This window comes from Cetorhinus maximus, chromosome 23, assembly GCF_964194155.1.
Source record: "Cetorhinus maximus chromosome 23, sCetMax3.hap1.1, whole genome shotgun sequence".
NCBI lineage: Eukaryota > Metazoa > Chordata > Chondrichthyes > Lamniformes > Cetorhinidae > Cetorhinus > Cetorhinus maximus.
The window spans coordinates 19,109,551-19,122,441 of record NC_135901.1 but is presented as its reverse complement, the minus strand read 5'-3'; the positions used below and the strand labels follow the sequence as shown (position 1 = coordinate 19,122,441).

General features: G+C 48.3%; 2 protein-coding genes and 1 long non-coding RNA gene across 4 annotated transcripts in view; 2 read left to right on the top strand and 1 right to left on the bottom strand.

Annotated features, from left to right (window-relative positions):
* LOC144697371 (uncharacterized) overlaps positions 1–12,891 on the bottom strand; it is a 423,816-nt gene that overhangs the window by 14,256 nt on the left and 396,669 nt on the right. The gene's annotated exons all lie outside the window — the stretch shown is intronic.
* The window catches only part of LOC144697271 (uncharacterized), a 407,386-nt gene that overhangs the window by 287,753 nt on the left and 106,742 nt on the right, over positions 1–12,891 (top strand). The gene's annotated exons all lie outside the window — the stretch shown is intronic.
* LOC144696971 (uncharacterized) overlaps positions 1–12,891 on the top strand; it is a 204,964-nt gene that overhangs the window by 100,348 nt on the left and 91,725 nt on the right. The window lies entirely within an intron of this gene.

Below are 12,891 nucleotides of genomic sequence, written 5' to 3'. Positions count from 1 at the left end.
ACTAAGGCCCTCGAGTCCTTCGAGAAGAGTAAAACCCCCGGAAGCGACGGCCTGCCGGCGGAGTTGTATTCGGCTCTGTGGGACTTGATCGGCCCAGACCTGCTAGAAGTGTACGAGAGTATGCTCCTGGCCGGCAGCATGTCAGAATCCATGAGGAAAGGCATCATCACCCTCATCTACAAGCACAAGGGGGAAAGGGAGGAAATTAGAAATTGGCGACCCATTTCACTGTTGAATGTGGACTATAAGATTCTGTCCAAGGTCATCGCCAACCGGGTCAAATCCGCTCTGGAATTGGTGATTCACCCTGACCAGACCTGCTCTGTGCCAGGCAGGAAGATCTCTGACAGCCTGGCGCTGCTCAGGGATACGATTGCCTATGTACAGGACAGGGGTGTGGATACCTGCCTCATCAGCTTGGATCAGGAGAAGGCCTTTGACAGAATATCGCACACCTACATGGGGGATGTGCTCTCCAAAATGGGCTTTGGGGAGGGAATTCGAAATTGGATCCAACTGCTCTACACTAACATCAGTAGCGCAGTCTCAATCAATGGGTGGGAAACAGATAGCTTTCCGATTAAATCTGGAGTCAGGCAGGGCTGTCCTCTCTCGCCTGTCCTTTTCGTGTGCTGCATAGAACCCTTTGCCGAGTCCATCAGGAAGGATCCGGGCATAAGAGGAGTGACGATCCCAGGCAGTGGAGGCACTCAGGTAAAAGCCTCCCTGTACATGGACGACGTCGCCGTTTTCTGCTCGGATCCGCTGTCGGTGCGCAGACTGATGCACGTCTGCGACCAGTTCGAACTGGCCTCGGGAGCCAAGGTAAATCGTGGGAAGAGCGAGGCCATGTTCTTTGGGAACTGGGCTGACCGATCCTTTGTCCCCTTCACTGTCAGGGCTGACGGCCTGAAGGTGCTGGGGATATGGTTCGGAGGGACCGGGGCATGCGTTAGAAACTGGAAGGAGCGAGTGGCTATGGTGAAAAGGAAACTGGGCATGTGGGAGCGACGCTCCCTCTCCATTGCGGGTAAGAACCTGGTCATCAGGTGTGAGGTACTCTCGCTGTTGCTGTACGTGGCGCAGGTCTGGCCCATTCCACACTCCTGCGCGATGGCGATCACTCGAGCCATCTTCCGCTTTATCTGGAGGTCGAAAATGGATCGTGTCTGCAGGGACGCGATGTACAAGCCTCTAGATAAAGGGGGAAAAAACGTGCCCAACATCGCCCTCATACTGATGGCCACCTTTGTGTGTGGCTGCATCAAGCGGTGCGTAGACCCTCAGTACGCAAACACCAAGTGTCACTACGTGCTGAGGTTCTACCTGTCCCCGGTGTTGCGAAGGATGGGTCTGGCCACGCTGCCGCGGAACGCTCCAAATAGTTGGACCGTGCCGTACCACCTGTCCCTGGTGGAAAAATTTATGCAGAAAAACACCTTTGACCACAAGTCCATCAGGCAGTGGTCAGCACGTAACGTCCTAGAGGCCCTGAGGGAAAAGGAGAGGGTGGACCCTGTGGGATGGTTCCCCGAGCAGACTGTCAAAGTCATTTGGCAGAATGCCTCATCGCCAGAACTTTCCAACAAGCACCAAGACGTAGCTTGGCTGGTGGTGAGAAAGGCCCTCCCCGTCAGATCCTTCCTACACGCCAGGAGTCTCACCCCCTCTGCACGTTGCCCTCGAGGTGGCTGTGGTGGGGAAGAGACTGTTGTTCACCTCCTTGTGGATTGTGCCTTTGCAAAGAAAGTCTGGAGAGAGATGCAGTGGTTGCTGTCGAGGTTCATCCCGAGCAGTTCTGTGACACAGGACTCTGTGCTCTACGGGCTGTTCCCAGGGACACACACCGAGACAAACATCGACTGCAGCTGGAGGATCATCAACTCGGTGAAAGACGCGCTTTGGTCTGCCCGAAACTTGTTGGTCTTCCAGCACAAAGAGTTGTCCCCGACCGATTGTTGCGGACTGGCACAATCCAAAGTCCAGGACTACGTGCTGAGGGACGCACTAAAGCTTGGGGCAGCTGCCGCAAAGGCGCAATGGGGAAGGGTCGCTGTCTAAGACCTTTCTACCACAGCGCACCGAGAGACTGGGAACTGTTTAGAGCCCCTCGGGCTGTACAGATCAAAATGAAAGGCTGTAAATGATTGTAATATTGTTTGTACTGATGCACCTGGTGATACATTTTGTAAAAGTTTAACCTGGATTGTACCCTTGTAATGTTGTTTTTGAAATGGTTTTGAATGTGATTGAAGATTTTTTATGAATAAAGTATATTTTTACAAAAAAAAAACTACACAGAACAATTGATCCCAAAGACAACCTCTTGTAGTATGTGTAGAGAGGGTGTGCTGAATCAGGTTCAAAGAAGTTAACTGATGTATGTTCGCTACTTTGGACAATGGAATTAATACCTGAGACTCAGATGACCTCATGGATTGGTGTTAGGTGAGATGATCTGGTCTATTACAACCAGACTCACAGACTCACTCTTCTTCAGAGCCATACGGACTCGAATGGTTAACTCTGTTTCTCACTCCATGAATGCTGTCAGACCTGCTGAGTTTTTCCAGCATTTTCTGTTTTGATTTCAAATTACCAGCATCTGCAGTATTTTGCTTTTATAACAGTATTTTCAGAACTGATTCCTGAGATAACAGCAATCCCATTGCTATATATTGGTAAAACTGATGGAAGTATTTAAAGTGGAGACCATAGACGTTTTGGAAGGTGATGCACACAAGGAATTTATGAACTATCTGAGGATAATAGTGAGTGGAAAGGAAGGGATCTGGAAAGCAGCTATTGAAGAGCAGCACAAATACACACCAACACAAAAATCTACACACATCTTCTGTCTCTCTCTCTCTCTCACTCACTCAGGTGAATGGCCTCTCACCAGTGTCAACTTGTTGGTGTTTCAGCAGGGTAGATGAAGTATTGAATCCCTTCCCACACTCGGAGCAAGTGAATAGCCTCTCCCCGGTACAAACTTGCTGGTGTTTCAGCAGGTTGGAAGATCCCCAAAAGCTCTTCCCACAGCGAGCGCAGCTGAATGGTGTGGAACTGATGTGAATGCTCTGGTGCTCCCTCAGTGTCGAAGGGTGTTTGATGCTTTTTTCACAGTCACAACATTTAAACTTTCCCTCATCGGTATGAACCAGCTGGTGTCTCAGCACAAGAGAGAAATCAGTGAATCCCTTCCCACACACTGAGAAGGTGAATGGCCTCTCCACAGTGTGAATTCTCTGGTGTTCCAGTAGGGTGGATGACCAAGTGAATCCTTTCCCACACATGGAGCAAGTGAATGGTCTCTCCCCGGTGTGACTGAGTTGATGAATCTCCAACACATACGGGTAACTGAATCTCTTCCCACAGTCTGTACATTGACATGGCTTCTCATCGGTGTGATTCCGCTTGTGTCTCAACAGACTGGATGATCCACTGAAGCCTCATCCACACACAGAGCACGTGTACAGTTTCTCTCCACTGTGAACGGTTCTTTTTGCTTCCATGTTCAAAATCCAACTCAGGTGCCAATGAATCAGATCGTGATGTGGTCTTTGATTTGATCTTCCAGTTTGTAAATCCTCCCCTTGTAATAACCTGTAAACTGAATTTAAAACAGGAAATAGAGAGTGTGAGAGAACCCATGAAAACACAAAGGCAGGTTGTGAAACTGAGCTGAATGTATCTGGGACTTTGTGACGTCAGCACCAGGAAAAAGTGACCATGAAAGCAGCCGGGTTGTCATTAAAACCTGAAACAAAAACAGAAATACCTGGAAAAACTCAGCAGGTCTGGCAGCATCAGTGGAGAAGAACAAAGTTGATGTTTCGAGACCTCATGACCCTTCAACAGAACTAAGTAAAAATAGGAGAGGGGTGAAATATAAGCTGGTTTAAGGTGTGGGGGTTGGGGGGGGGGGGGGAAAGTGGGGGGGTGGGGGGTGGATGGTTGTAGGGACAAGCAAGCAGTGATAGGAGCAGATAACCAAAAGATGTCACAGACAAAAGAACAAAGAGCTGTTGAAGGTGGTGATATTATCTAAAAGAATGTGCTAATTAAGAATGGATAGCAGGACACGCAAGGTACAGATAGCTCTAGTGGGGGTGGGGTGAAATAAGACTAAAAGGGCATAAAAGGTATAGATTTAAAAATAATGGAAATAGGTGGGAAAAGAAAAATCTATATAAATTATTGGAAAAAACAAAAGGGAGGGGGAAGAAACGGAAAGGGGGTGGGGATGGAGGAGGGAGTTCAAGATCTAAAGTTGTTGAACTCAATATTCAGTCCGGAAGGCTGTAAAGTGCCTAGTCGGAAGATCAGGTGCTGTTCCTCCAGTTTGCGTTGAGCTTCACTGGAACAATGCAACAAGCCAAGGACAGACATGTGGGAAAGAGAGCAGGGATGTCTGGGTCATTCTTGCAGACAGACCGAAGGTGTTCTGCAAAGCGGTCGCCCAGTCTGCGTTTGGTCTCTCCAATGTAGAGGAGATCGCATTGGGAGCAACGAATGCAGTAGACTTAGTTGGGGGAAATGCAAGTGAAATGCTGCTTCACTTGAAAGGAGTGTTTGGGCCCTTGGACAGTGAGAAGAGAGGAAGTGAAGGGGCAGGTGTTGCATATTTTGCGTATGCATAGGGAGATGCCGTAGGTGGGGGTTGAGGAGTAGGGGGTGATGGAGGAGTAGACCAGGGTGTCACAGAGGGAACGATCCCTACGGAATGCTGCCGGGGGGTGAAGGGAAGATGTGTTTAGTGGTGGCATCATGCTGGAGTTGGTGGAGGATGATCCTTTGAATGCGGAGGCTGGTGGGGTGATAAGTGAGGACAAGGGGGACCCTATCATGTTTCTGGGAGGGAGGAGAAGGCGTGAGGGCGGATGCGCGGGAGATGGGCCGGACACGGTTGAGGGCCCTGTCAACTACCGTGGGTGGAAAACATCGGTTAAGGAAGAAGGAGGACATGTCAGAGGAACTGTTTTTGAAGGTAGCATCATCAGAACAGATGCGACGGAGGTGAAGGAACTGAGAGAATGGTATGGAGTCCTTATAGGAAGTGGGGTGTGAGGAGCTGTAGTCGAGGTAGCAGTGGGAGTCAGTAGGCTTGTAATGGAGGTTGGTGGACAGTCTATCACCAGAAATTGAGACAGAGAGGTCAAGGAAGGGAAGGGAAGTGTCAGAGATGGACCTTGTGAAAATGATGGAGGGGTGGAGATTGGAAGCAAAATTAATAAATTTTTCCAGGTCCTGACGAGAGCATGAAGCAGCACCGAAGTAATCATCGATGTACCGGAGAAAAAGTTGTGGGAGGGGGCCGGGGTAGGACTGGAACAAGGAATATTCCACGTACCCCATAAAGAGACAGGTATAGCTGGGGCCCATGCGGGTACCCATAGCCACACCTTTTATTTGGAGGAAGTGAGAAGAGTTAAAGGAGAAATTGTTCAGTGTGGGAACAAGTTCAGCCAGGTGGAGGAGAGTAGTGGTGGATGGGGATTGTTCGGGCCTCTGTTCGAGGAAGAAGCTGAGAGCCCTCAGACCATCCTGGTGGGGGATGGCGGTGTAGAGGGATTGGACGTCCATGGTGAAGAGGAGGCGATTGGGGCCAGGGAACTGGAAATTGTTGATGTGACGTAAGGTGTCAGAGGAATCATGGATGTAGGTGGGAAGGGACTGGACAAGGGGAGAGAGAAGGGAGTCAAGATAACGAGAAATGAGTTCCGTGGTGCAGGAACAGGCTGACACGATCGGTCTTCCGGGACAGTCCTGTTTGTGGATTTTGGGTAGGAGTTAGAAGCGGGCCGTCCGAGGTTGGGCGACTATCAGGTTAGGAGCTGTGGGAGGAAGATCTCCAGAGGAGATGAGGTCAGTGACAGTCCTGGAAACAATGGCTTGATGTTCAGTGGTGGGGTCATGGTCCAGGAAGAGGTAGGAGGAAGTGTCTGCGAGTTGACGCTCAGTCTCCATGTGGTAGAGGTCAGTGCGCCAGACAACAACAGCACCACCCTTGTCAGCGGGTTTGATGACAATGTTAGGGTTGGACCTGAGAGAACGGAGTGCAGTAAGTTCAGAGAGAGACAGATTAGAATGGGTGAGAGGAGCCGAGAAATTGAGACAACTAATGTCACGCCGACTGTTCTCAATGAAAAGATCAAGAGAAGGTAAGAATACAGAGGGAGGGGTCCAGGTGGAGGGAGAATTTTGGAGGTGGGTACAAGGATCCGTTGAATAGGGAGAGGATTCCTGCCCAAAGAAGTAAGCATGGAGACGAAGGTGGCGGAAGAAGAGTTCAGCATCGTGCCGAGCCCGAAATTCATTGAGATGAGAGCGTAAGGGTATGAAACTAAGTCCTTTGCTGAGCACTGAACGTTCAGCGTCGGAGAGGGGAAGGTCAGGGGGTATAGTGAATACACGGCCGGGCAGGGATTGGAAGATGGGGTGGGGACGGAGGGACAGGTAGGGGTGGAGGGTCCTAGATGGGTGTTGGTGTCGATGAGTTGTTGGAGCTTGCGTTCCTTAGCACTTGAGGGAAAGAGAAAAAGTTTCTTGTTGAGGCGTCGGATGAGACGAAGAATAAAATGAAACTGGGGGCATGCGCAGCTTTGAAAAAGGGTGCGGCGGTGCTGCTGGAGGGAGAGGTCGAGTGTGTTCATATGGCGGCGCATGGCACTGAGTGTGGATCTCAGAATGCGACGGGAACAGCAGTCTGAGAAACGTTTTATGTCCCGGAGATACCTGTAATCCTGGCTGGGTTCGAAACATGAGGGATGGAATTTCAGTTGAAATCCACATGGGGCTCTCGTCGGGACCTGGAAAAATTTATTAATTTTGCTTCCAATCTCCACCCCTCCATCATTTTCACATGGTCCATCTCTGACACTTCCCTTCCCTTCCTTGACCTCTCTGTCTCAATTTCTGGTGATAGACAGTCCACCAATATCCATTACAAGCCTACCGACTCCCACAGCTACCTCGACTACAGCTCTTCACACCTCACTTCCTATAAGGACTCCATACCATTCTCTCAGTTCCTTCACCTCCGTCGCATCTGTTCTGATGATGCTACCTTCAAAACCAGTTCCTCTGACATGTCCTCCTTCTTCCTTAACCGAGGTTTTCCACCCACGGTCGTTGACAGGGCCCTCAATCGTGTCCGGCCCATCTCCCGCGCATCCGCCCTCACGCCTTCTCCTCCCTCCCAGAAACATGATAGGGTCCCCCTTGTCCTCACTTATCACCCCACCAGCCTCCGCATTCAAAGGATCATCCTCTGCCATTTCCGCCAACTCCAGCATGATGCCACCACCAAACACATCTTCCCTTCACCCCCCTTGCTGGCATTCTGCAGGGATCGTTCCCTCCGTGACACCCTGGTCTACTCCTCCATCACCCCCTACTCCTCAACCCCCACCTACGGCACCTCCCTATGCATACACAAAATATGCAACACCTGCCCCTTCACTTCCTCTCTTCTCACTGTCCAAGGGCCCAAACACTCCTTTCAAGTGAAGCAGCATTTCACTTGCATTTCCCCCAACTTAGTCTACTGCATTCGTTGCTCCCAATGCGGTCTCCTCTACATTGGAGAGACCAAACGCAGACTGGGCGACCGCTTTGCAGAACACCTTCCGTCTGTCCGCAAGAATGACCCATACCTCCCTGTCGCTTGCCTTTTTAACACTCCACCCTGCTATCTTTCCCACATGTCTGTCCTTGGCTTGTTGCATTGTTCCAGTGAAGCTCAACGCAAACTGGAGGAACAGCACCTGATCTTCCGACTAGGCACTTTACAGCCTTCCGGACTGAATATTGAGTTCAACAACTTTAGATCTTGAACTCCCTCCTCCATCCCCACCCCCTTTCCGTTTCTTCCCCCTCCCTTTTGTTTTTTCCAATAATTTATATAGATTTTTCTTTTCCCACCTATTTCCATTATTTTTAAATCTATACCTTTTATGCCCTTTTAGTCTTATTTCACCCCACCCCCCACTAGAGCTATCTGTACCTTGCGTGTCCTGCTATCCATTCTTAATTAGCACATTCTTTTAGATAATATCACCACCTTCAACAGCTCTTTGTTCTTTTGTCTGTGACATCTTTTGGTTATCTGCTCCTATCACTGCTTGCTTGTCCCTACAACCACCCCCCACCACCCCCCCACTTCTCTCCCCCCACCTTAAACCAGCTTATATTTCACCCCTCTCCTATTTTTACTTAGTTCTGTTGAAGGGTCATGAGGTCTCGAAACGTCAACTTTGTTCTTCTCTGCCGATGCTGCCAGACCTGCTAAGTTTTTCCAGGTGTTTCTGTTTTTGTTTTGGATTTCCAGCATCCGCAGTTTTTTGTTTTTATGTCATTGAAACCTGACTGGTTCACTAATGTCCTTCAGGAAAGGGAACCCACCACCCAGTCTGAACCAACACGAGACTCTGGCCTGTATAACAGGAGAGACAGAGGTGGAAAGGGGAAGCAGGAGATTCAGAGGGATTTTATATACCACATATAACGCCTGCGCGTTACAGACCCTCTGATGGAGATATGCCGTATTCACGCATGCGGAGCATTCTGGATACAACCGTCTGTCATCATTGGGGAATTCTCTGCAAGCTGAGAGCTCCATTCCAGCACCTTTGACACAGTTCGACATTTGCACCGAGCGGGGCAGGAGCAGGGATTTTTTTTTGGTGACAGGCCGAGGTTGCCATCCTTATTGGGGCAATCTGCAGCAAGGCGCGTGCGCGGCCGCCATATTAAAGAGGGTGATGTGCGGCATGGCGCATGTGCAGTCATGCCGGAACAGGAAGCCGGAAGAGAGAACGTTGTGAATTTCTTTCCGGGACCGAGAGTGAAATTCCTTTGAAACTCAAGAGGGGGAGGATTTACTAACGGGAACCTTGAACCAAACACCACGTCATGATCTGAGAGTCACTCGATTCATCAAGACATGAATAATATTGGCCTTTGAATGTGGAAGGTAAAATGTTTTGTCTGTTCTGTGTGTGAGAAAATATTTCAGGTATCAGAGTGACTGGGAATTTTTTAATGATTTTCCCTTGTTACATTTGAGACTAATTGCATCGATCTCATTGGGAAAGTTAAAGAATTTGGTATTGTACTACGATGTATGCAGGCAAATTAACTCGTGTGCTGAAATAACTATATTAGCATACTTGGCAGTTAAATGAGTGGACCATTGACCTGTGTTAATAGTGAGAGTTACTATCCCAGTTTTTGTCAAAGTTTGTTGCCCATGTTGCATTTCATTCAGCCCGTTGTGCCCACGATGACCAACTAGTAGTCATGCAGCCTAATTCCAATTTCCAGATCTTGCTCTGTAGCCTAAGTGTACATCCAAATACTTATTAAATGTTATGAGGGTTTCTCTGTCTACCATCCTTTCAGGCAGTGGGTTACAGATCTCCACCACCCACTGGGAGAACAATAATTCCCTTGAATCCCTAAACCTCCTGCTACTCAAATCCACACCCATAGTTATGGGCCCCTCAATCATGGGGAATAGTGCCTTCCTATTCAATCTATCTAGACCTCTCATAATTTTATACAGTTCATTTAGGTCTCCACTTGGCCTCCTCTGTTAAATGCCAGACTGCGGGAAGTGCTATAACGGTTCCAGGGAACTGATGTCCCATCAACGTGTTCACACTGATGAGAGACCATTCAGGTGCTTTCACTGTGGGACTGGGTTCAGGTGGTCATCTCAACTCACTTTACACCAGCGAATTCACACTGGGGAGAGGCCGTTCATCTGCTCAGGGCGTGGGAAGAGATTCACTCAGAAATCCAACCTCCTGAAGCACCAGCGAGTTCACAAGTGACTGCAGGAGTTGGGTTTTGCTGTTAATCACATCAGGACACCACAATGTTTATGGGGGTTTGTTTCCGTTGATGTTAATAAATTCCAGCCCAGTTACAGGTGTAAATATTCTGAACACAATTTAATAAAATGTAGTTGTGTCAGACACAGTCTGGCAAATCTATTCAATATCTCTAACACAAGTTAACTCCTTTTCAAGAGCTCTCGCTCTCCTCTGTCTCCTCCTTCTTCTCCAGCAACAAGTGCGAGGAGCTCAAGGACTTTTTAGTCACTGAGATTAAGCTGCGTCTGCTGTGCCGGCCACTTCCCTCCCAGCCTAGCCCACCAGGCCAAACTACCTCTAAAGTTCCGCTCTGTCTGAGCTCTGAAATCATATTTTTCTCTAGTTTCTCTCCTATCTCCCTTCATTCCCTGTCAGAACTCATCATGTCCGTGAGACTTTCTACTCCCTTGACCCTATTCCAACTAAACTGCTGACCATCCAGCTTCTCCATGGTACCTGATATTGTTAGTGATTCTCTCTCTCCTCTGGTACTGTCCCCCTCACTTTTAAATCCACCATCATCACCACCCTGAGAAAAAACAACTCTTGACCCCACATCCTCACACACTACCCACCCCGTCTCCAACCTCCCTTTCATCACCAAAGTCCTTGAACTTGGTGTCCACCAAGGATCTATCCTTGGCCCCTGCTATTTCTCATCTACATGCTGCCACTAGGTGACATCATCCAAAAGTACCATGTTAGTTTTCACATGTACACTGCAGGATCCTACTGCCCGGGAGCTGAGGTATCCTGGGCAACAAGTTTTTAAACAACTTTACCCACTCCCAGGCTGCAGGTGATGTTTGCAGCCAAGAGGAGTCCATGGGCCATGTATATATTCACTGGGAGAGGTTGCAGTCCCTGAAGGGGCTGCCCTTCAACTTTTGGTTTATAGCACCTGGATCAGCAGGGCCCATGGAGGGGGATAGTCACACTGTCTGATCTGAGCATAACAATTAGGAGCATGAGAAGGCCAATCGGCCCATCGAACCTGCTCCGCCATTGAATACAATCATGGCTGATCTTATTGGGTCCATCACTCCACTTTCCTGCCTGCGCCCATAAAAGGCTGCTGGCCTCTTTTCCATGCTCTTGTCCAGGCCCACGTGGCCCTGGAGAGGGAGTATGCGGTGTCCATCGGTATGGTTGGTACCTTCCATCACCAGTGGGTATCTCAGGGTACAGAGTGACTCAGACACTGGGAACAACATTCTGGTTAGTTAATAAGGTTCTCTTGGCTCTCTTTGGGACTTTGTTTCTGATTTTGGGCTCTTTTTGTTTGATAGGACAACATTTTTGGGAAAACAAGAGAAAAAAAAAATGTTCCATGGAAACTAGAATTGTCTGTTCTGAATTTCTATCCTGGACTGACAGTGATAACTTCTGTAAACCTTGATTACAGGGTATTAGAAGGAGATGATTTGCAGACAGGAAACACAAACTAAACATCACACTGAGATCTGACAGATTCACTCAATTCATCAGGAACTGAATATCATTGGTCATTGAATGTGGAAAGAGAAATGTTTGTTCTGTCTGTGGGAGAACATTTCAAAGATCAGTGTGACTGGAAAATCACTGAGACACACACATACCCGAGTGAGAGTGTTCCAGTGAACTGACTGTGGAAAGAGCTTTAACCAGTTACACAGCCTGAAAAAGCATCACAGCATTCACAGTGGGAGGAACTGTACACATGTTCTGTTTGTGGATGAGATTTCAACTGATCATCCAACCTGGAGAGTCACAAAGACACTGAGACCACGAAGAAACCATGGAAATGTGGGGAGTGTGGGAAGGGATTCACTTGCCCATCCCAGCTGGAAGCTCATCGACGCAGTCACACTGGGGAGAGACCGTACATCTGCTCCGTGTGTGGGAAGGGATTCACTCTGATGTCCAGCCTTCAGTTACACCAGCGAGTTCACACTGACGAGAGGCCTTTTAAATGCTCTGATTGTGGGAAAGGTTTTAAAATCTCACCGGATCTAATTAAACACCAGCATGTTCACACTGACGAGAGACCGTTCAGTTGTTCTCAATGTGAGAAGAGATTCAGACAGTCGTCTCACCTCATTCAACACCAGCGAGTTCACACCGGGGAGAGGCCGTACACCTGCTCTGTGTGTGGGAAGGGATTTAATTCATCATCCAACCTGGTGACACATCAGCGGGTTCACACAGGGGAGAAGATATTCACCTGCTCTGTGTGTGGGAAGGGGTTTTCTCGATCGTCTCACTTGCTGACACACCAGCGAGTTCACAAGTGACTGCAGAGGTTGGATTCTGCTGTTAATGATTCCCTTGCTTTGTGCTGTTACACCTGTAACTGGGTTGGAGTTTAATATTCTGGATATCTGTCAAATAAATCAGTGTTTGATGAAAGCAGACAGCACTGTTGTAAGAACATAAGGGATAGGAGCAGGATTAGACTGGACGACCTGTCACGCCTGCTCCACCATTCAATACGATCATGACTGATTTCAGCCTCAAATCCACTTTCCTGCCCATTCCTCATAACCCTCGGTTCCCCGAGAGACCAAACTTTTGTCTGTCTCAGTCTTCAATATATTCAATGATGGAAACTGAAAATGAAAGTTTACAGGACAGAAGGAGGCCATATGGCCCATCATACAGTGCCAGCCCAATCCCACTTTCCACCTTGTGGTCTGTAACCTTGTAGATTACAGCACATCAAGTTTCAATCCAAGCACTTTTAAAATGTGATGACAATCTCTTCCCCTACCACCCTTTTCAAATTTCTAACACTTCTGTAGGTAAGATATTGGGACTGTTGTCTAACACAGTCCACACACACTGACTGACAGTCTTACTAAAGACTGACAGACTTGCAATCCATTGTTAACAAATGGAGTCGGGATCTTTGTAAATTAAGAAAGGAAATGCATTAAAAGGTGTCAAACAGTTGATGAACGGATTGGGGGCATCATCTCCCTTTGATTTCTATTTCTGATACCAGGAAACAGAAAGAGGGAATTTCAACAAG